The following is a 24,582-nucleotide window of genomic DNA, read 5'->3' on the forward strand; positions in this document are numbered from 1 at the left end:
CCTTTGGGGTCTCTCAGAGATAACGATTGCAGGCTATGCCCACTGAAAGCAGAGCTGCGTGTGTGTGTGTGTGTGTGTGTGGGGGGGGTGTCGGATAGAGGAAGACTTGGAGCCATTGAAATTTGGGTGTAAATATGAATCTGATTCATGGTTGTATCCAGAGAGACCAGACAACCTTTGGTTTCCAGTTCACATTTATTCGAATAATTCTTAATTGAAATACAATTCCAACTCTTTCCACCATTGAGAGGTATTTTAAAAGTAAAAGCATCCTTTCTATTTGAAAAGACACTTTCTTAGAGAGTCTTCTTAGATCCACCAATTCTTCAGCTTGCAATGGGTGCCCCTGAATTACCTATGGTGCCCAGACTCTGTCCCAGCTTTCTTGCCACTGTGTGTGTCTCCAAGGCTTCCCTCATCCTGGAGTCTCCACCCCACCCCACCTCCAGCTCACATCCATCCACCCTCCAACCTGGAAAATTCTTTTTCATATTTGAACACTCAACTAAATTTTTTTGTTTCTAAAGATTTTTGGGGGAAGGGGAACGGGACTTTATTGGGGAACAGTGTGTACTTCCGCAACTTTTGCAAGTCAAGTTGTCCTTTCAATCATTGTTGTGGAGGGCACAGCTCAGCTCCGAGTCCAGTTGCCATTGTTAGTTGCAGGGAGCACAGCCCACCATCCCTTGCATGAGTCGATGAGTCGAACCAGCAACCTTGGGGTTGAGAGCCTGCGCTCCAACCAACTGAGCCATCTGGCCTCCCGGGAGATGAGCAACAGCTCATTGACTTCATTCTAGGGGGCAGCTCGCTGGCCCACGTGGGAATTGAACCGGCAGCCCTGTTGCCCAGAGCTTATGCTGTAACCAACTGAGCCACCCATCCGCCCATCAACTAAATTAAAAAAATATATATATATATTTTTTTTACCCTTTCCTGTGTACAGATGGAGTTTTTAGTCCTTCTCTGTGCTTCCAAAGTATGCTGCATCTACTTCTGTATTGGGTTGCATTATAAATCCTGGGTTATAAGACTCTCCACTGTGGGCTTTGGGAGGGTCAAAGTCATGTCTTACTGAGTCTTATTCTTTGCATTGAGTGTAATTTGGGTAGATAGTAGCATTGCATTGAGTGTGTACACTTCTATCTCCATAGTACACAAGGTTAATGGTGTTGGCCCCCAGGGGAGAGTGCCACTCTTCTCCCTCTCCATACCTTACCCCTCCCCCACATCCCCCATGCAAGATGATTTGTGGAAATGGACTGGGAGGGGGGTGGGGACATTGCTTGGTTTTGGTCCCGGGCTTTGATTTCTCATTTCTCTCTCTCTCTCTCTCTCTCTCTCTCCCTGTTTCTCCCCACCTCCCATAATTTGGACACCAATTCTAATGTGTGTTATCTTCCCCACACAAAGCAACGCTCTGACGCCAGCTGGATGTCCTACAATTCAACATAATTCCAGCACTATCTACCTGAAAATAGTGTTAGATCCCACAGGTTAAGTAAGGGTTCAGTCCTACAAGCCTGTCCACCTCACTTCCCCCATTTCAAACACTAACTGCAAGTTCAGGTTGTTACTTGTGCTTCTGACCAACCTACTATATATAGGTCAGAGGTTTCCAGGACTCCATCCTTGGGTCTGTTACCATAGAAAGGAAAAGTAGCCCCATGGCAGGGAGAGAGGGGGAAAAAGGGAAGGAGGAGATGAGGGGAGACAAAGGAGGGAGGAGGTGAGATCACCCTTAAGAAAAGTGTAGCTACCAGACAAGCCAAAGTTAGATCTCGGTGGCCGGGAGCAGATCCAGGACACCACCTTGTCACTTTAGATGAACTTCAGCTAATTATAATGGATTATAATACTATTAGCATTGCAGTTTAGGAAAATCTCTACCCCCATGTTGCCATGATAATTCCAACAGAGCTAAATAAAGACGAAAAACTCTCTGTGCTACGGGAAGCAGTGGTCATCACAGACCTGCCTAGGAATGCCTAGTCTTGAACATTTCATGCCTTCATTTTAAGTGTAATAAATTGCCAAACCCCACTTTTATTCAGGGAAGCTGCTCTTCTCTGAGCCTGCCTGCTCTCACCATCTTGAGAGTGAACTATATTTTCTATTAAAATAAATCTACTACTTGCTTGGCGTATTCTGTGCGTCCTTAGAGTTTTTTTCCCGTGACAAACACCAAAAACGCATTTTCAGCAGCAGGTCTAATTAATTTGATAGAGTGGTTCATATAACTCAGAGAAACATTTCACTTACTAGATCACTGGTTTATTGTAAAAGGATGTAATTCAGGAACGGCCAAATGGAAGAGATGTACAGAGCAACGTACAGGGAAAAGGGGCAGAGCTTCCATGTCCTGTCCAGGTGGCCACTCTCCCCATCATCTTCAACTGTTCACCAACCTGAAAGTTCTCTGAACCCTGTCCTTTATGGAGGCCTTATTACATAGGCATGATTGATTCAATTATTGGCCATAGATGACTGAGCTCAATATTCAGCTCCTCTTCTCTCTCTGGAGGTTGGAAGTAGGACAGAACTGAAAATTTCAACCCTCTAATCACATTTGGTTCCCCTGGCAACCAGCCCCATCCTCAGATGACCTAGGGGTTTTCTAAAAGTCACCTTAGTAACATAACAAAAGAAATTTTTGTGGTTCTCAGTACTTGGGAAATTCAAGGTTTTTAGGAGCTGTGTGTCAGGACAAGGAGATCAAATATGTACTTTTCATTATAACTTAACCGCCCCCACCCCCTCTTTATCTCTTCCTTTCTTTCTCTTTTCTACACTCCCTCTCATTCATAAACCTTGTGTGGTCAGAGTGCCTGAGCTGCTCTAATGGAAAATGGTTTCTCTGCTGTGGAAAAGTCTGGGGTGGGTGGGACAGACCTCCTTCCTCTTGGAGATTGGCCCCAGATGCAACATTTATATGGTGAGGGGGTGGACCCAGGAGAAAGGAGTCTAGCCTGAGCAAGAGAGATGAAACAGACCTCTCCCTGGTTGGGCCCAGTCCTACAAAGGACCACTCTGGGTTTTGTTTAATGTGCACCTCCCCTACTATTCTCTAAGCTCCACCATCAACATGGCATCTAAAGGCCCATGGCTCATGGTGGGAGCTTACAGAATACTGACTAACTACATAAGTGAAGGGTGAGTGCCCACACTTCTATCTGGAAGTGAAGGGAAGGAATCAGAGGCGAAGATGTGGCTAGGGCAGAATAGGTGTATGGAAGGTTCTGGATCCCTCGTCACTACCATTCTATTTCAAAATGTCTATCAGACCATATACTAGTTTATGTGCTGCTAATAATAAAATGGCATTTTAAAAGTTCTGTACTTGAGATTTTCTCTTGAGGTTTCAGTATTTTTAGTGAGTTGATTGTTGACACCACAGCTATGAGTGTTTTGTCTTTGAGTATCCCTGGTCATTTGCAGATTGGGAAAGCTTTCACAAGACTCAAAAGGAATAGAAGTTAGAAAGTTTATTTAAGAGCAACACCGGCAGAGAAGCCAGGTGCAGAGTCTCAAGCAGATTGCTACAGAAAACTGCACCTAACTTCAGGTTAGCTTTCTCTTATGTAGAAAAGGGTAGGTAAATTTTCTTACAGCAGGAGATATGATGTCCATCTGATGTATAGACTGAGGTCATTTGACTGATATGTACAGGTTATACAACTAGTTTCTTTCTGCGCATGCTCTTACACATAATGCATACAGAAAAACACATGGTGGGGGGCCAAGCTATAATATTAGTTTTATTTTAATGGTATTATAATGGTGCTGCAGTTCAGGCTCAGGGCTGAACTGAAGTCTGTGCAGGCAGCAAAAACTAGATCACTCCTGTTAGCATCTCATCTCTTCTTTCTAAGGGTGCTTAGACAGCTTAATTTATCTCTAGGGGATGAGCCTGGGCGGTCCCTGGGGAGGGGATGCAGGTCCCTGGGGGGGGAAGTCCCCTTTTGGGTTCACTTTTATTAACTCTTTTTCTGCCTTACCAATGAGCAGAACCACAGGCACATTCTGAGCTAGAACCAAAGGCAGGCCATGGCTCCTTAGTCTGAAAGGAACTTTAATAAGAATATCTCATACTTCTTGTAGGTCTTATACTTTATAGCACCTTTCATATGTGTGTTACTGCCATTGTTACCAAGCTGGACATTTGTAACTGGCTAGCTCACTCACGTTCCTGCTGGGAGTAGTGGCTGCTAATATTGAAGACTGTCTCCTCCTCTGGAGCTGCTAGAAGCCCCGGCCTGAGAAGTCAAACCTCTCTCTTCCTTCCCACCCTCTGAATATGTCTGATCCACAGGAGTCTCCTAGTCACCCTTCTTGCTTTAATCTTACTTTCCCATCCACCATTTTCCTGAATTGCCTATGGTTGTTAAGCATGGACAAGGACAGTTATCCTAGCTATGTGTTAAAATCAAGAGGTCAGTTGTTTCCAGTGCAGGCTCTCAGACGCCACCTAGAACTGCCCTGTTAGTTCTTATGTTGCCAGTGCTACCCCAGTCTGGGAATCAGAATGCTCACTTCTACCACTCGCAGCTGGGTGACCTCGGTTGAGGTATTTAATCTCCTCATTCTTCCATTTTCCTTTCTGTGGAGAGAATGCCACTCACCTAACAATGTGGTTGTGAGGGTTAAACAGGTCACATGGAAGCATGATATCTGGATAGAACATTTATTACTTAGTTATGAGCGAGACCAGACTGCAGGGGTTTAAATAGATGAGTTTATTTCATCCTAAGGCACAGAAGTTAGACTAATAAGACCTGAAAGGCAGATTTGTGATGTTGTCTGTGACCTTGGCTCTTCCCAACTCTCCAGTATGACATTCCCATGGTTACTTTATAATCCAAAATGGCTCTGGAGCTCCAGCAATCACATCCATGTTCCAAACACACATCTAGCTGTAAGGAGGCTGAGAAATGTCTTTTACTCTAAGAAGCAATATTCTAGAGTAAACCGGGTAATCTGTTACTACGGAAGGAGAATCAACATGGGGGCCACCACAGTGTTCACCATAGAAAAGATGTGAAGTCAGCCTTCTTGTATTCAGATCCCAGCTCCACCAGCTACTAGCTTTGGGCAAGTTACTCAGCCTTTCTTTGCCTCAGTTTTCTTGTATGTAAAGTGGTGAAAATAATATTACATATGTTGGCTATTATGTAATATTACATACAGATGGCTATTACAATAAAATATGAAGCATAGCATCTGGTATACAGTGAGTACTCAGTAAGTGTAAGTTACCTTATTAGTTTCCATTTCCTCCTCTATTCTGTGCCGTACCCGTTGCAAATACCTAACAATTCAAAGAAGAAATGGAGACTGGTCCAAAACTATTTCTCCCCCATTTGATTCTAGTGCCGCAATCCTCACCACTAGGTCCCTCCATTTGTGTCACTTCAGTGCTGATGGGACATGACTCCAGAGTCCACTGCTCTTTTCTTAGTCATTTGAAAGAACTCACCTAAGTCACTAACTGCTTGCTAACAAAGCTTGGGAGCCCGGCTGGGAGGGAATCCTCAGAGGGGAGGAGATGGTGTGAAGATAACGGGTGTGGAGCACATGGGGCTTCCAAGGGGAGGGATGCTGAACCATGTGGTGCCAGGCTTGCTCTAGCTGCCTTCTTGCTTGCTGGTGGCAGACCCTAGAGGACACAGTTAGGATAGGAAGGAGGTGTCGTGGCTTAGCTGGTTCATGGCCTTCTCTCCTGAAGGCCAGCTGTGTTTGCACCAAATATGCAGGCGCTGCATTCTAGCCAGGAGCCAGCCAAGCTGCACCCTTCTGGCCCACAGTGCCTCACTTGTCCTGGCCGCAGGGCCTGGTCTACAGGGAGGAGCCCTCATACCAGCAGGCTGCACATGGTGGCCCCCCGCACACAGGTGGAATTGAGAGTCCATCAGGCCTGCTCCAGCTGGGTCTTGCCTGTGAAAACACTCTCATTTTATTTCTCTAAGGTGAACTTCTGAACACAGCAGAAGTTCTTTTGTTTTTGTTTTGTTTTGTTGTTTTTCTTTTTAATGAGGAAGCCCCTTGCATTTGGAGTCCTTGCTTTTTTTTTCCCCCAGGGAAAAGTAGGAGAGAAACAACCTTGGGAGAGGGGATTATTTCTGGAAGATAATACTGTGGATTTCCTGGTTTAGCTACTTATAACAACAGGGGACCCATGACCCTTGTATATTAATTCCTGCTTCCTTGACAACAATCTCTAGCTCAGGAGCTAACAAAGGAAATCTTTTCTTGCTTCTTCCAGACTTTCAGTGCTGCCATCAGTGCTCAGAAGAGGTGCACTATTCACCAGAAGCCCCAGGTTAGAAGTGGGGATAACCCAGGAATTGGCAACATATATTTTGAGTGTGAAATATGTGGCACACTGTGTTTGTGTCTTGTATCTCTGGATGAGGATGTTGTAGCATGGGGAAGATACTAAATGATGTGATCTTTACCTAAAAAAATGTTTAGAATATTGTTGGAGAGATTAGACAAGCATCCTTAGGGAGCATTAAGGGAAGGAGGGGATCCACTGGGGGGCGGGGGGGTATTTGACTAACATGGAAGAATTTTCTCAGATCTGTCCACTATCTGGAGTTAATCTTAAGGGCCCAAGTAAGAGGCAACAAGTATTTAATTTGAGATAAAAAAAAAAAAAATAGCTACTTGGGAAGCAGTGATTCAGGCAGAAACCCAAATAGTGTTCTGATTAAGAGACAAAGACGTATTTATGAGACAGGGGCACCAATAGAAGGAAGGCATTTCTATAGATGCAGATAAGCTGACATAGTGATGCTAATTCTAGGATTTAATCTTCAGTCATATTTGCTTTCTTGTTATCTTTGCACAGTTGTTTGGGATACAGTGATGCTCTAGGCCCAGTCCAAAGGTTATTTTGCCCAGTTTTAACATTCCAAAGGTTACAGGCAAGGCAGTTCCCCTGGGACAGCAGCTCTGGGTCCTGCTGGGAGGCAGGAGTGAGCAAGGTCAGGAGAGACAGGTGGGCTATCCTCACATCCAACTTGAGAGGCCGTTGTTCCCATCTCCATTTCACAGGTGAGGATATTGGGGATGCAAAGGTGAGCAGTTTGTCAAAAGATGCGGTTAGTGACAGACTGGGTCCACAACTCTCCACTTAGCCTGTGAGAGCCTATTCAGAGGTTTCAGGATCCAACTGCAGGTCTAAGATTTGTCTTCTGAAACTCCATCTGCTACCTTCAGTTTGGTGCTAGCCCAGTGGAGCACGAAGAAGTGAGGCTGGGGAGACAGACCTTGCAGGGCTTTGGGCTTGGGGGAGGCATGAGGGCCAGCAGATCAGACTGATGACTGGTGGTCCAGAGGGCTGATTTCCCTCCTGGCTGCTAAAAAGAGAAGAATTCAGAGAAGCAAAAAGGATGCCAAGTAGCAAGATCAAAGCAAACTAAAACAAGTGACAAAGTAAGTAAGCAAAAGGAAGATAAGGAGGGAACTATGAATCTGGAAGTGAGATGGTTGCACGAAACACAAACTGTCATTTCCTGTGCATTTGGAGAACAGACTTTGCCTTTGGCTCTACACGTCAGCAGGGACAGAAAACCAGTCATCTAGACCTTGGCATCCATGGGGGGAAGTCTCTTTGTATGGAGGAGCTAGATTGAGAGGGTTTCTGCTACCTGAAACTAAGAATCCCCAACAAAGTCCTTGACTTCTCACGTTTCCAGTCCTCTCCCCCTTGCACTGGGCCCGACCCAAAGGAAGGCAGAGGAAGTACCCGCGCTCCTCTCCCGCCCTACAGGCATTTTGCTAGTTGCCTCCTAAGGGGGTGAGGCCGGAGCTGGGGCAGGGCCACCGAGGCTGCGGCTGCGCTGCGCTGCGCTGCCTGCCTGGCAGCGTTAGGGAACCGAAGCCGAAAAGACATCAGATCGCGAACAGCCCCTGGTTCTGAGCCCGGGCGGCTGGCGGGCTGCAGCGGAACGTCAGAGTCCTGGGAGATGGCGCCTGGCAACTGGGCCAGCCCGCAGGGGGCCCAGTGTGTGTGCGCTTTCCGGACTCCTCTTTGGAACCGCCCCACTCGGGAGGGCCTAGAGCCAGGGTCGCCGGCTCTGCAACACACCCCTTCCTGGGCGGTTAGCTCTCGCAGCCACAGTGCAGGAGCGGAGGCTGCGCCAAGGCCAAGCAGAAAGAGTGCGGAGAGTGAGGGCCCCACGCAAAAGCTAAGGCAAAGAAACCAGAGCAGTTCAGTCTCTGCACTTGTAAAACAGGTGAACGGCTCTGTTTCAAGTGTTTTGTGATTAGGAAACCATGACTTTGCTGCCTGCCTTTAATTCCATCATGAAACTCTGCAGCAACGCTGAGATTTAAGGTAGAGGGGAAAGAAGAGAAAATGACTCCCCTCCTCTCTCTCCTCTTTTCTTACGTTTTCCTCACCACCCTTAAGCAGCCTGGGCTATAAGGTTGCCTAGAGAGCGCCCCCAGGAAGGTGCAAATGCTGTGTTTGCGTGTCCCCCGGAAACCCCGCACTCATTCCTAAGGAACCCTAGCCCCTGATCCCTGCCTGCTAGGGCAGTTTCTCCAAGGCCGTTACCAAAAGCACTTACCAACAGCTTCTGACACTGCCGGCTGGGCCTTCCACAGGAGCCCAGTCGTCCTTGTGGGGGCCACCTTCACTCAGCGGTCTGTCCCTCTAAGTCTCTGTCAGGAGGTCAGGAGGGAGCCTGGAGATTCTGGAAGCATAAGGCCGATTTCAGGAGGTGAAGCCCTCTGCTCTGTGGTAGGCCCAGCTGTCAGGAAGACCGAGCCAGAAGTGGGTGGGTCAGGAATATTCATCTCCCTCCAAACTCAGAGCTCCCAGGACAACACTGGGACCATTAACATCCTTGCTGCATGTGATGGGCGTCTTAGTCCTGGCTTTCAGCCAGCACGGGAAGGACGTGGATGTACCTAGGGCCAGTTTAAGACCACTGTTGATCAAATCCAAGTAGGAAGAACCTGTATGTGAATTTCTGTGCAATATATATTTCCCCAGATTAATAAATTTTCAGCAAAAGCAAAAGCTGAAGATTTGGGAGAGGAATTCATTTCCACTTACTTTAGGACTTGGTATGCATTTATAGCCATGCTTAATCTCTGATCAAAGGAAATTGGGTCCTCCAAGCATTCACCCCCCCCACCCCCCCACCGTGTGTGTGTGTGTGTGTGTGTGTGTGTGTGTGTGTGTGTGTGTGTGTAAGGGAACTCTAGCTGTCAGCAATGCAGTGGTTCTTGGGGCAGGAGATAGGAGTGAGGAGAAATCGAGGAGAGAGAAGTGGGAACGAAGGGATATCTGGACATCTCCTGGTACCACACAGAAATCTCTAACTCAACAAACACAAATTTCATTTGCTGTCTTTATTCTCCAGACAGCTTCTCCTTCCCTATGACCCCTCTTCCCTGTCCCCAAACCCATGGAAATCCAATCACCAGGTCTGACCAAGTTGACTGAAAGCATATCTAGCCTAAGAGAAAACTTGTAAGAGTTTATTTGAGCCAAACTGGTGACAATTGCCAGAAGCAAAATTTCAACACATTGAGAAAATGCTCCAGAGAGTGACAGTTTTGCAGCTTATTTTATATGTTAGAATCAAAGGAGGGGATGTAAGGAGGGCTGCACGAATTCCATCGGTGGTAGATTAAGAGGGTGCGAGAAAGTAAAGTAGGGAAAACTCTGGATTGGATAAAAAGCAAAACTGGAGCTACACATACTTCTTTTACATTGGTGGGCACCAGATAGTTAATAATTAACATTTTACAGCACATAGAGATGGTGGTATTCTGGGAACAAGATAACAATGACAGATTCTGTAGTCTCTGTGCTCTGGTGCTGTGGGTTGTATCCTGAAGGGGCTGGAAAAAAAGAGATTACTCTGACATTCCAAGGGTATGTTATCTTAGATGCAAAAAGACAATACATAGGCTCACCTGAGGTAAAGTATTGACTTTTATCAAGGAAGCTACAAGCCAAGGATGAGACTTACCACGATGGCCCACCTTTAGTTAGGAATTTTTGTGTTCAAACCATCCTATGTGGTTATTTTCAGTCTCTAAGTTTGTAAGGCCCACCATGTAAGCCTTCCGTGAGCTTGTCAGATTTAACATGTGCCCCTTTTTCTTCCACAGAGTCTACTGTTCTCAGTCTTACCTACTCCACCTATCCTCACCTCCAGTTCATACCTTCTGGTTGGTGACCCCTCCCTCAATCTTACTCATCTTCAGCCACAGTTATCTTTAACTGTGACTCTAGAAAAAGTGCTTCCATGTTTCCTCTGGTCTCCAGGGTGAAACCAAAGCTTAACAGGCTCACAAAAGAAGAACTAGCTGGCTCTGTTTGCTCCAGCCCATCTCTGCCTCTCAACCTGCCTCACGCCACCGCTTACTGGGCTGCCTTCAGTTTCCTGTCTTCTCTCACCTCTGAATCTTTGAACACAGAGTTCCCTCTACCTGAACAATCTTCCTCTTTCTTATTTGGCTAATTCAAATTCATTCTCCAGCTGTCAGTTAAAGTATCTTACTTCCTCTAAGAGGCCTTTCTTGATCCCCCAGCTATCAGTCTTTGACCCCCCATTCCCTGTTCCTTTGGAACCTTTAACTCTTGCTGTCTCCTGGTTACCTGGCAGTCATTCCTAAACTCTGAGATGGCAGAGATCATGCTTATATTGTTTTGTGACATTTCTAGATTCTAATACAGAAATAAACACACAGTAGGTGCTTTATAAATATGTCCTGAGAAATGAGGGAGTGGATTACATGCAGTGTCTATAAATCTTCCAGTGACCAGGTACCATGAAAAGAGCAAGAGCCCCGTACTTAAGACTGAGATTTATTTGAAGGAATTAGCTCACATTCCTGCAGGGCAGGCCAGCAGGCTGGAGACCCAGGAAAGAGCTGATATTGCAGCTGGAGTTTGAAGATAGCCTGAAGGCAGAATTTCCTTTTCTTTGGGGACTTTGGTCTGTTTTCTCTTAAGATCTTCAACTGGTTGGATGAGGCCACCCATATTCTGGGGGTAACTTGCTTTACTCAAAGTCTACTGATTTACTTGTTAATCACATTTAAGAAATACCTTCACAGAAACGTCTAGGCTGGTGTTGAACAAAATAGATGGGTACTGTGGCCTAGCTAAGTTGACACACAAAATGAACAATCACATGGGTGATCTAGGTGAGTGATTTAATGTCTCCTGGCCTCTGTTTACTGCACATTGATGGGGATAGCGTAGCACCCACCTTGCAAGGTTGTGGTGAGAATTAGAGGAGGTCATGCCTAATGAACAGCTATGAACTTCATGGTTCAGAGTAGACAACAATCTCGCCTCCTTGCCTCACTCTTATTCCAACCATGCTGCACCCCAAAGGGAGGGTGATGTGGTAGCTGAGATCCCACGTGGGAGTGCTGGGCGTCTTCTGCTTTTTGCGCACCTCTCAGTGGGGACGGGGGGTGGGGAGGGGTTGTCCCTGAGGAGGAGGACACTCTTTTTACCCTGTTCCTAGAGGCTACTCCTGTGTGGCCCCTTCATTCCACTTCCACACCCTGTGGAAAAGGGGTGGAAGGGATGAAATTGCAGAGGCGTTTCATTTAGATGCCCGTGTGGAAGGAGGAGTGAAACCTAGATTGGAATTGGAATTCTGTGCTCCTAGTGAGTTTTGTCACTGCCTCTGGAATCACTAAAGGCCAGAACAGAAGATTTGGTTTCATCAAAGGCCCCTGAGCAACTTCTCTTTGTTCACAGGCGTTATGAGTGTATGTGCACATATGCTGCTGAGTGTTTGGCTTTTGTTCTCATTTTCTTGAGATAGAGATAATTTTGTGTGATTAAAAAAATGCTTAAATGCAAGACCCACAGACATCCTTCTATTTTAAATAAAATTGGAGCTTTTTTTTTTTTTTTTTTTTTTTTTTCTGTAAAAAGGAAGAAAAATATTGCCATCATGTGTGTGGCCTGAACATAACCCTCAAAACATCTCAAAGGTTATCCATCAAGGTTTTTAAAAGGAAATATGTTATTCTTAATTGTTCTTATCTTATTGGTTAATAATACTTTGTGGATTTATTTTTTAACCTATAATCTTATGCCAGAAGGGGCCATTTAAGTTTATTTTTATTTATAGACTGAAACAAAAACAAAATATACAGGATTTTGTTTACTATTTTAAATTTAATTCTCTATTACTTTTCCTTTCGACTTAAAAAGAAATTTTGTACTACAGATCAACATTTGGCCCTGGGTCCATGCTCCTTTCAGGACAGTGGGGAATGCCTATGAGAATTCTGGGCCGGCAGACAGCCATATATTTCTTCCTTAATCCAGTGTGCGTGGGCAAACTATCAGGTAAAATATAAATAAAATGTTCAGACTCCGCATATGGTATTTTGGGTTTAAAAATCCTTCCTAAAGTTTTTCCATTCCTATCAGCAGTTTTATTCATTATGGGACTTCCAGCAACTCTCCTTCTGGGATTATTTGAGAAGCAGCAAAGACTTCTTGTGGAAAGAGCATGTTGGCTGTAAGATTTGTGCAAAGATTGAGTGCCTGTGGGAGAGTAATCCCTATGTTATCTACCTGAAATTGTCGGTGGGGTTTCCCCTGTCATTGGCTTTCATGTTCTCCAGGGCATGAATCTTTCAGAAATGTAATTCTAGTGATGGAAAAGTGCTTTCCCCTTTCCCTCCAGTGTACCAGGATCACATCTGTCCATGGGCTAGTGAATGGCTTTTCTCCTTCCTGTCTGCATTCAGCTGTGCTTTTACTAATTCGGGGGTCCAGAGCAGGAAATCAGGCCAAAAGATATAATTTCAAACATTTAAAACTGCATCATACTCAGTTTGCCCCTGGAAACTGAAGTTATGTATATCTTTTCGCCTCTGTATGAGACTGGGCTTGGGCCAGATGGTGGAAAAAACATACATCAGATCAAAAAGAGTCAATAGATGGATGTGTCCTGAGAGGCAGAGTGCACAGACACATCCTTCTGGGTGGCCTCATCCATAAGAACAGAGAGAAAGATTCCATGCTTGCTATGTAACCGCAGAAGCAGACCTAGCTGCTGAGGTAGGCAAAGGGCAGTAACGGGGACTTTGGAGCCGTGTCACACACACTTCCCTCTGCTTGACAGTGAGCCCTGCCAGGCACATTATAACTGGGTGTTGAATGTTTAGACAAATCAGGATGGGCAAGGACCAGACCAGATCGTGCCACACTCTTTTCTCATCATCTCCCATCTCTAATTATCACCAAATCACCCTGATTCTACTTGCTTACTGCCATTCCTAAAATAGTCCTTTTCCTAAAACTGTGCTGCCTCTGCTTGGATCATTCGCTATCACTCTAGACGGGTGTGTGTAGCTACAGTCAGATCACTATCCTCAGAGATGGATCCTCCTTGTAGCTAAAATACCAGTACGCTTCAGTTTTGGGGCCACTGACTTGCCCAGGCTCCTTCCAAGAGAGCTGGATGAGACCTAGCTATGTTCACATGGTCATACTTTTTTTTTTTTTTTAAAGGATAGTTTTTTGTTTGTTTTTTTTTTAGATTTTTATTGGGGAAGGGGAATAGGACTTTTATTGGGGAACAGTGTGTACTTCCAGGCCTTTTTTCAAGTCAAGTTGTTGTCCTTTCAATCTTAGTTGTGGAGGGTGCTGTTCAGCTTCAAGTTGTCCTTTTTTCAGTCTTAGTTGTGGAGGGTGCAGCTCAGCTCCGGGTCCAGTTGCCGTTTTCTGGTTGCAGGGGGCACAACCCACCATCCCTTGCGGGACTCGAGGAGTTGAACCGGCAACCTTGTGGTTGAGAGCCCACTGGCCCATGTGGGAATCGAACCGGTAGCCTTCAGAGTTAGGAGCATGGAGCTCTAACCGCCTGAGCCACGGGGCCGCCCCCGTCATACGTATTTTTAAATGTATTAAGAGGAAGGTGTATTTAGCATGATTGGTTAAGACTGCTTTCTCTTTCCATTCCACTTCCCCCACCTCTACTTTTGGGGTGTTAGTGTAGTCACAGGCATTTTTGGGCTCCAGCTAAAGGGAAGTTGAGCTGAAAGTACATTTGGTTTGGGTTTCATAGGGGCTACTTTTGTGGTAGGCAGTAATCTCCAAATGCAGTTCAGTTATTGCTAGCTGCCATCCTAGTGCAAGGTTGGTTTCTAGTAATACTCCTTTGGCCCACTGCCCTGATGCACCCAGCTTTGTGACACGATGTAGATATGAGTGTGTCCTACAGCATCTGACACCAGAGGTTTGTGCAGAGTCAAGGAGAAGCAAAATTTAGAATGTACAAAGCAGGAAGCTGGTCTGCGGAAGATACTTCCAAACATCTGATACATAAAATTGTAACAGAGGACTTTGTTTTCAATAACAATTAGTTAAAATAGAAGTTCTCTGCTTTCAGGTGTCTAGTACATCATGCTATGTATACAATTATGATAAAGGCACCATATAATTTTTTCTCTACAGTGCGAATTCTGCAAAAGAGGTTTATTGGAATTTTCATGTTTTAAGCTGTGTTTGTGGGGTTTTCCTTTATTTGTTTCTTTTATTTTGTTTTGACCATTCTACAATTTGTATTTTGTTGTAGTTTATTTTCTCATTCTCAATAGGTGTTAGCTTTTGTACCCAGCTATATATATTCTTAATTTTGAATTATTTGCTTACTGAGAGCTCCCACAGTCTGGACAAGCCACTACCATCCTCCACATTGCAGTCAGGCTGGTCTTCTGGAAGTCAGTCTGCCCTAGTAATGGTGCCCTAGTTTGAACCTCTGCTGAGGTTCATCCCTTCGTCTGCACATGCTCCCTTCTCGTCAACCCTCCTGCCACTCCATCCTGGGCACCAGAGGCCTTGCACACCTTTGGCTCTCAGAACTTTCTGCCTTGTGTGCGCCTCACCTCTTTGGACAATGTGGTTTCCTCTAACCACAATGGCCACCTCAGTGTTTTTTAGTTTGTTTCTTGAGTAAACTTCTATCCATCCTTTCCAGTGCAGCAAGACAGGAAATCATGAAGGTGAGTTGGAAACCTGCCAGGACTAGAGTTGGGTAGAGTGGCCTGAAGGTCTCTAAATGTCCACAGCTGGTTTTTGTGAGCTGGCCTTGGTAAGAGGGAGGGGCCAAGAGCACAGTGGCCAGCAGGAAGTGCGTCACATGTCCCTGGTGGCTGGCTGCTTGCTTGGCACAGAGCAAGTAAGTAGGTGCTAAACCTAAGGTGTTGAGGCCCCACAAAGTATCCCACTGTCATCTACCACCTGAAGGGCTATGCAAGAAGGAGGGACTCAGGCCCGTTGCATTCCTCCCTTTCCTGGTCTTTTGGTTTCTCCTTGGTCTATAGCCCATGGCATCCCCTTGATGCGATGGCTGTCTGCGCTGAGTGCGGGACTCATTCTGTTCCTCTCCCCGCCATGCTCACCCTCATGTCCACACTTCCTGATATTCCTGCTTTGTTCCTTTTTCCAAGTCTGGAGCTATGGAAATAACTGGGACAGAGTCATTTGTTTCTCCTTTACTCTTCATTTACCAAGATTGTCTCACTATTTTTCCCATTCTTAATTAGTCTGCCAAGATAATGGTGTCTATAAATAGACTTTGTCTTATATTTGTGACTAAATGGTCCAAATCACATGTGGGAGAACAGAGCAGAAAATGCAGTTGGAGATGGTCTTTGATTTCATGTTACAGTATTATTAGCAACAATGTGTATGATAAAAACAAAAGCCGATTATTGTTCACCTCGCTGACTGAAAGCCTTGTCAGGCGAGCACTGCTTCATTATTTAGTGTGCTTCAATGAGTCACAGAACTGTTATCCTAAAATAAGCCAGAGTTTGGTTAACATTTACAGATCATTCTCTCCTCTTTATTTTCTTTCCTGTCATCTGGCTGTCTGAGTGTATCACCCAACCTTCCTTTTAGTTTAGAAATTTTATATGTAAGGAAGATTGTGCTAAGATTACCCCCCCACCCACACCCACACAACCGCCATACCAACCCCTTAAAATGCACTCTATGTATCCAGAAAAGATACAAGGAGAACCTGGGAAACTTCCAGACCAAAAAAAGCACATGTAAAATCTATCATTCTTTAATTGTGCCCTTGGGCAACTTTGCAAAGCTCTCTTGTGATTAGCTTTTTTGGGAAAAGAGAAAGAGTTTCCCTTTGCAATCCCAAGTTTATGCACTTTATTTCTTCTTCTGGATATCCAAGTGGCCATGTGAAACCCTCACCCCCACCCTCTGCTGTCTCTCTGCCTGGTCAGGAAAACAAAATTCGGCACCTCTCCTAAATCCCAGGAGCTGCAAATCTGTGTAGGTAAATCTGTTCTTCAAATTTTCTGTCTCTGATGTTACTTTATTTAGATAACCTAGAGAAGGTGTATTAAGGACAGAGCCTGGTATGCACCTGTCCTCAAAGAAAGCAGAAGTTTACCATTGTTCTGTCAACTTGACCATGAGGAGGGAATCAGACAGGAATCCTGTTCCCTGCCTCTCTACTCAAGGTTCTGGGCTTTATAAATGAGATCAGGTTGGAAGCTGGGTCACCCGAGTGCACAGTGATCAGTCAGAGCTGAGAAGTCCCCAGGGCTCCTTGGCTTGTGCAAAATGCCTACCAAGTGGGCCTGATGTGAGATGGAGGACAATTTCCCAAATACACCTTTGCCCACCTGGACTTCACAGCGGATGTCAAATACCAGAGAATCATTATAACCCAGACAATCATCAAGAGTGAAACGCTTTCAAGGACATTTACTATTATTCCAACAAAACTACCGCCCAGTTTTCAGCTCCACAAAATTCTGATCTTTCTTTCATCTCTTGTAAGTAATAAGGGTTACAGTAGGATCAAGAACACAGGCTGGGAGTGTAAGATAAATGACAACCCACCACGCCTTCTGGAGAATACAGAAAGGAAACTATTTATTTTATGTAAAAATAGTTATAACTCTTACATGTGCTTAGCAGATCTATTTTGCCCCCAAAGATAAGTAGCCTTTTTTTTCCCTTTTGGCAGATAATTAATAGTTTCTTATCTATATTTCTCTTGTCCAACCTCTACTGCTAGGCAGAGTAGAAGAAAAGCATGAGCATGTTTGATATGTTAATTACAGGGTTATGACATTATAAAAATATAACCCAATACAGTGGCCTCAAAGATTCTGAAATTGGTGCCGAAAATGAATCACAGAAGGATAGTCACTGCAAAATGTTTGAGAAGTGGTCATTTCTATTCGTTCCTTATTTATCCACTATTCCTTTGAAATAGAGCTAATGTTATTCTTTTACTTTCTTCTATTTATTCACTCTTTCTATATATATATATATATCAAGTGCCTCTTCTCTGTGAGACGAAGGGAGTGGACGCACACCATGGCATGGATATTGTGAGGCTAAGAAGTGTGTGTGGTGCTTTTCAGAAGCAATAAATATGAGGTTGGACAATTAAGTTCATGAACTTGTTGCAACGATGTTGCTAACCTTTTTTGATATTAGAGGGATTATTCATTATGAATTTGTATCAACTGGACAAACAGTTAACCAAATTGACTATTTGGAAGGGCTGATAAGGCTGCATGAAAAAGTTAGATGACTTGAACTTTTCGTCAACAATTCATGGCTCTTGCATCATGACAATGCACCAGTTCACACGGCACTGTCTGCAAGAGAGTTCTGAGCCAGTAAACAAATAAGTGTATTGGAACACCCTCCCTACTCACCTGCTCTGGCCCCCAATGACTTCTTTCTTTACCTTAAGATAAAGGAAATATTGAAAGGAAGACATTTTGATGACATTCAGGACATCAAAGGTAATACGACGACAGCTCTAATGGCCATTCCAAAAAAAGAATTCCAAAATTACTCTGAAGGGTAGACTAGGCACTGGCATTGGTGCATAGCTTCCCAAGGGTAGTACTTCGAAGGTGACTGTAGTGATATTCAGCAGTGAGGTATGTAGCACTTTTTCTAGGATGAGTTCCCGAACTTAACTGTGAGACCTCTTATGCTAAACACATAAAGGTGCTTGCTGGCATATGATTTTAGGAGGTCCCCAGAAGCCTGCATTAGGGATCTAGTCACCATCCTGGACTCTGAGGCCCTGAGAGCCAATGACCAACCTGAGGGGAGCAGCTCGGAGCAACAGACAGGATGCCTGCAGCCTGAGAATTTCTTGCTACCTTACCTGTGAGGGGAAGGAAGGCCTGATGAAGAGGCAAAGGGCCGTTTTTCCTACTTTAGAATTTGGCAGTCACCTGGCTGGGACTTTAAGCAATTTCCTTCTAAAGGTGGAACAGGCTCTTTTTGCTTTTCTTTTTCTTGGGCTAAACCTCTGCCAATGTCTTCAATCAAATGTGATGATTTCATCTTCCCAGTAAATCTCGTTGCTTCCAACAAATTGTCTCCTTTTTCTAACTTGAAGGAGAGGAGTTTAAAACAAAGCCTTTTTTCATATTTTATATCTGATATTCATTTATCTAAATTCATTTTTATTCAAAAATGAATAAAAGTAAAAACTGTTCTGCCCACTCTCCAGAACAAATCTCCCGATGAGACACCTTATAATCAGTCACTGCATGTACACAACTGCATGCCCCGTCTCCCTCTAGGCCAGCACCCCTTTCAGAGAACAAGCTGACTTGCTCCCACCTGGCAGGTGGGACACTGGGCTGGCCAGGTGGTGGGACTTCTACTCTTCCAGTGCTTCCACAGAGTCAGCTGCCTTTGTTCTACATTTATATTTTACCTCTGGAGCCCTCTCTAAAGCATTTCCCTGCTGTATCCACCCTCTTATCTCTTTCCTGTCCATCTTCCTTTCTTAGTTCACAGCTGTATTCCAGAATCTCTCCCCCATGGGCCCAAAACCCACTGATAATCTGCCCCCTAGCTCTGGCCTTCACAGAATATCCTGTTAGCTGACCTGGGTGTGGCGTTGGGTGTGGCACATACTACATATGATTTCTCCAAATGGTTGGCCTTTGGCAAGTCCCAAATTGTTTTTTGTCAATCACTTTTTTCTCTAAATTTTCAATCCCTCATGTCTTTTAAGAGGATATTTAATTTGCATGTTTAGTGTTCATTTGCAATTACAGCAACTCCTCAGAACCTTGTGTTGTAAGACTATTTGGATGTTCATGAAGTCTTATGAACTTTTTCATAGTATTTTAAAAACATTCTTCCTTGAACCTGGAAGTAGCCTTTGGCCAGCTAGCTATAAACTAACTTCAGCATGACACTGTGGTTTCAGTTCAAGACCTAGATTAGCCCAGAGGTATTTTCTCACCCCCGTTAAGCAATCTTTGGAGTGGATTTGGTTAGTGCATCCCCAGAGGAAGTTATTTCATTAGGACTGCTTGTGCCTTGGGGACAGTCTCACAGTCTGTCAGCAGTTACAGGGTGGGCTGGGGTGAGGTGAGGTGGGAAGCCTGGAGAAGGCGGCTTTAGAGTTTTAACCATTTATGGTAATTCCTGAACATTAACATGAACTTGAAGAATCCCAGATGCAATCATCCCAATTCCTGATAGGCAGTCTAATCGCAAGGAAGTTCTTAGACACACACATACCCATCAGTGAAAGTGCCAGTAGAATTGGATGGTGGCAAAAGTGGGGAATGTGCATGAAAGTAGGTCTCTTTGGGAGGGAAGTCACCTGTGGAAATGATGTGTAGACAACAGAAGTGGGGGTAGGAGTTTCCATTCCAGGCATTGTAAGAAAAGTGAAGAGAATAGTTTTCACAGCTCTTGCTGGGCTCGGGAGGGGAAGCTGCAGATAGACTGAAGTGTAAACAGCTTTTGAGGGTCTGGGCTTACTGGAAGGCTGCAGACAAGGAAGTCCTACAGGAGGAAGAGTGGGGTAGCAAATATCCTGACTCTTCCCAGGATACCTGCCTGTAATGCTGCCAATGCAGTGCCTGGCCACGGCATCCCAAACAACCAAGACCTAATACTCTGACTTCACAGAACTTGAGTGAAAGCACAGGTCTGCTATACAGGCAGCATACGTCAGTACCAGCTGGGGGCCATTCTGACCATGCTGTCTCAGTGGTTAATTATTTTTGTGTGTTCTCTCTTGATTTAAACTTTCTAATGTCATCTTATATACAAGTTTGTAAGAGCACAGATGGGTTTCCAGACAGTGACAAGCAGAGGGTTCTTTTGATTAGTTCCAATACAAAAAGTGTGTCCTCCAGTAGAGCGATGTTATACAGAGGACACAGCAGGAGTCACACCAAGAGAAGTTATGAGAAAACAAAAACCATCAAACAATAAATTAATAGAGAACAGACATCCATATTTATCCTGATTAGGAGAGCATCTCCTACAGGCTACCCTCCATTTACCCCATCTCTGATTCAACAGTGTTGAGATTTGGATCTCGTGTGGTGTCGAGTATGAGCCTTTTCTCCAGGGAATGAAGGTTGCTGGCTGTGGCCAACCTGATGAAGAGAGGAGATGTTTGCAGAGCTATGGACTTCCTCCCAAATGAAGCAGCAGTTAGCTCAGTGCCTGGTCTCCTTACCCGAACCTTCTCCTTTCTAACCACATTTCTAACTCCTATGAACCCCGCCAAGTCCAGCTTTAGCCCCATCTTTCCATGAAGACTCCCTCGGTCTCTTCAGTTCATGTGCACCCCTGTTCATTTCTCTGCCCTGGACATTCACAGTCCACGACATTTTATTGAATTTTCCTGCATTGCTTTTCTCCTGTTTATAGACATTTGCCTGGTCCCCAGTCACATTCTCCAGACAAGGGCTGTCTCTGCACCCCTTTGGTTTGCTCAGAATATGTAACCCAGAACCTTCATTAACTGATTGTACAGAAGGCTATGAGTCTCCCTGAGCCTCCTGAACCCTAAAGTAGCTCTAGGTGGTCACAGCGACCACAGCTTTGGGTGGATTGTTTAACTGAATAAGAAAACAGACTCCTGGGCTCTGGAGGAATAAGGCAGGACAAGGGGTTGACAGGTCAACAGCAGAAATGAGAACTTGAGAGTCATCCTCAGTGCGGGGAGTGGTTGTATGTGATGGTGGACCCAGATAAGGGTACTTATCTGTGTGTCCTGTGCATAGGAGAACTCAAAGACTGTGGCACCACAAAAGCCACTTTGTCTTTTGGCGTTAGGTACATCTGGCCAGACAATAAGAGGCAACCTGGAATTGCCATGTTCCCTCCAGGAGCTTGTTTTCCTCCCATCAGCTACATTTCACCCCAATCAGGATGCAGATCAGCAACATGGTGAGTGCGGATAGCATTTCCCCTGCTCCCGTTCTCTCTCTCAGGCAGACAAACACACAGCCACCCCAATGTGGGATGTGATTATAATTAGCATCATCATCATTTCAATTAAACTCTACTTAAAGTACACATTTTTATGAAATGAGGTTTGTCCACTCTCAAGTGTAAAGTCGTTTTAGGTCACTACGTGAGCCTCACTAACTATATATAATGCCACCTCCTTTTTCACTTATTATTTTCTATAATTTTTACGGTACCTATAACTCCATATACTTTTTATGTGAGGGATTACCTATGTCCAGCAAAGTGTACCAAGAATAGTTTGCAAGAAAGTGTGAGTAGCAAACTGCATTGTTAACTGTCTTGAAGAGGTCAAATAAAATGGCAGAAAAATTAAGGTTGAATTTGGAGATACGGATGTAATTGTTAATCCTGGCAAGGGAAGGAAAAGAGACGTCTTTGTAGAGAAGTGAGGCTGGACTTTTTTGAAGAGTGACTTAGAGGTGAGAAAGTAGACACTTGTGAAGACATCTTTCAAGAATGTGGAACTATGAAAGAGAGAAGGGAAATGTGCTAGTAGGGTTTTTTGCTGTGCTCTGTAGCGTTTCTCCTCAACTCAGCTTCCCACCATGTTGCAGGACTCATTCACTCTCTTCTCTTCTCACCCAGATTATGGTCTATCCCCCAAAATGTCTATTCTTTTGTAAGGCTAAGGACCTCTGTTCTTCATATCAAATCAGACTCAGAGCCTCCCTTCCCACTGTCTTCTCTCAACAGTTCACCGTGCTACATCCTGGTATCATATCATTAGAGCGATCTGCAAAACTGAAAAGGGCTCCATCCACAAAAATAGGCAAATCCAGATGAAGATTCAAAATTAGCTTTTTCTTTTCTTTAAGATATTTCCAGTCAAATACAAATACTTAGGTCTCCACCTCCACAATTCTCCACAAGTAAAAGAAAAGAGTAGAAAATTTTATTCTCTTATGTAGCAGATTCTCACGGGCTGTATGCATGTGTGTGTGTGTGTGTGTGTGTGTGTGTGTGAAAGACAGAAAGAGAGAGAGAGAGAGAGAGAGAGAGAGAGAGAGAGAGAGAGAGAGAGAGAGAACAGAATGCACAGGCTAGAAACGGCTGAGATTCAATGAAAGGTACCTCTTTGTGTAATTATTTTCATCTCCAACTGCATTCTCAACAGACCTGCGTAGAAGAATCTTGCATCCTCAGATTCCAAGGTAGGCCTGAAAGTCACTTGGCAAGCTATAACAAAAATTTGTGCTTTTTTCCTTATATATTTGTTTCAATAGATTTTCCATTAATATTAGGGTTTTCTGGGTGCACAGTGTTAAGTACAAGGAAGTTTTTTCTTCTTACTTCCCAAGAGTTATATATTATTTTTTGTTTCTTGTATAATTTGCATAGCTCGGACTTCAAAACAATGTTAAATAAAATAAGAAAGAATGGACATCCTTGCCTTGTTACTGAATTCTCATGTTTTAGCATGAATTATGATGTTGACTATTAATTTAGTATCCATGTTCTTTCTTATGTTATGGAAATATCCACTTATTTTTCAGTAGAGTTTTTGTTTTGTTTTGTTTTAGCATTAAGAATGGGTATTAAATGCTCAAAGATACATTTTCAGGATCTATTATAATGCTAATATGATTTTCTCCTTGTACCTACTATGATAAATTTTGGACTTTCTAACCTAAACCATTCCATTCTTACAATAGTTCAACTTGCTCACAATTATTGTTGATTGTGTTTTGATTAACAGGGTTTTGTTTAAAATGTTTAAGATTATGTAAGGCAATTATTCATTGTCTGTATTTACAAGGAAATGCTTGTTTTCTTCTATTACATTGTCAAATTTTGACGTAACAACTACACTGAAATAAAGTAGATTACTTCTTATATTTTTCTAAATAGTTCACTATTTCTATGGCATATTAGTAGGGGTAATACAAGCTAGTAGCTACAATAAACAACCCCCAATCTCAGAACCTTAACCCAGCATGTTTATTTCTCATTGCTGGTCCAGTTGGGTGGGGTGGGTGCAGTGTATGTGAGAGCTGATTGTGAGCATCTCCTCCTGATAATGTGTTCAATGACATCACATTGGTTGTCAAAAGTCAGCCATTGTGGGTGTATTTACATTAACAAAGCGCATGGAAGGTCCTACAGGGCCTTTTAGAGGTCAGGCCTGGAAGTGGCATCCTTCGTTTATGCTGACATTCCACTGGCCTGAACTTGTCACATGGGGACCCTGGATGCAAAGAATGTGAAAAGTCTGATGTCATTCTTGTATGTGTACCTGTAAGTCTCTTTTGGGACATTCAATTCTGTCTCATGGATCTCTCTATTCTGGTACCAGGACTAAATATCCTCATTACTGAAAATTTTTTTACGTATTTCAGATTAACTTCCCTCTACTTGGTTTTCCCTGCAATATTTTATTTGCTATCCTTGCCCATTTGTTCTTTCATATTGATTTTAGAATCATGTGTTAAATTCCAAGAAAAAATTCTATTTGTATTTTATTTAAATTGCATTTAATTTATAGATTATTTGGGGTAAAATTTACAAATTGATATAGATATTACACTAATATTAAATAATTTCTCAATTCTTGGAATTAAATCTCTCAGCTCACTTTGCTTTATTCTTTTAATATACTGTTGAAATTAAATGGGTACTATTTGATTTAGAATTTTACATGTAATTGACAAATGGGAATTGGTATCTTAGTTCTTCTTTCTCCTCTCCCCCTCTCTTTTTATATCATTGTCAGATTTTCACTATTACCTTGAGAAAATTAATTCAGAATAGTCTTGTCCTTTTCTATGTGTTATAATAGTTCAAATAGCCTGGAAATGATTGGTTCCTTGAAACCATCTGACATTGTTGGCCAACTTTTAAAATGTATTCCAGACTTCCTGGTTTATTTATTTTCCTACTTTTTGAATCGATTATTTCAGTAATCACAATCTTAGAAAATTATTTCTTCAGTTGGTATTTTCAAAATTATTAGCATAAGATTGAACAGAATTATGCTGGTGTGGAAGAATGGGATTGACTGGGAAGGGGCATTTTCTGAGATAATAGAAATGTAAACTTGTCAAAACTCATTAAAATTTGACTTAAAATCAGTGCATTTTATGGTTTACACTACATATATCAATAAAGTTGATGTCTTTAAAAAAGGCATTTTTTATATTTAGTTATTTTCAATATGTCAGTCATATACAAAATATAGTTGTATTTTTCAGCCATACCTTTGTGGTAAAAAAGCTTTATCTTACTTCTTTCATCTTATTTTTTTCTTACTGTTTTTGAGGTTTCTGTGCTGCTTCTTT

General features: G+C 43.4%; 1 long non-coding RNA gene across 1 annotated transcript in view; it reads right to left on the reverse strand.

The window, feature by feature from the left end:
* Window positions 1-4,724: 4,724 nt before the first annotated feature.
* Window positions 4,725-24,582, reverse strand: part of LOC141573181 (uncharacterized) — a 196,894-nt gene continuing 177,036 nt past the window's right edge. The window contains exons 2-3 of the long non-coding RNA XR_012498847.1: window positions 8,577-8,759; window positions 4,725-7,361 (exon numbers count right to left, since the gene is read on the reverse strand). This is a non-coding gene — a long non-coding RNA (uncharacterized LOC141573181). The remainder of the gene's footprint in view (window positions 7,362-8,576; window positions 8,760-24,582) is intronic.

Source organism: Rhinolophus sinicus, linkage group LG09 (assembly GCF_036562045.2).
Source record: "Rhinolophus sinicus isolate RSC01 linkage group LG09, ASM3656204v1, whole genome shotgun sequence".
In the NCBI taxonomy this organism is placed as follows: Eukaryota; Metazoa; Chordata; class Mammalia; order Chiroptera; family Rhinolophidae; genus Rhinolophus; species Rhinolophus sinicus.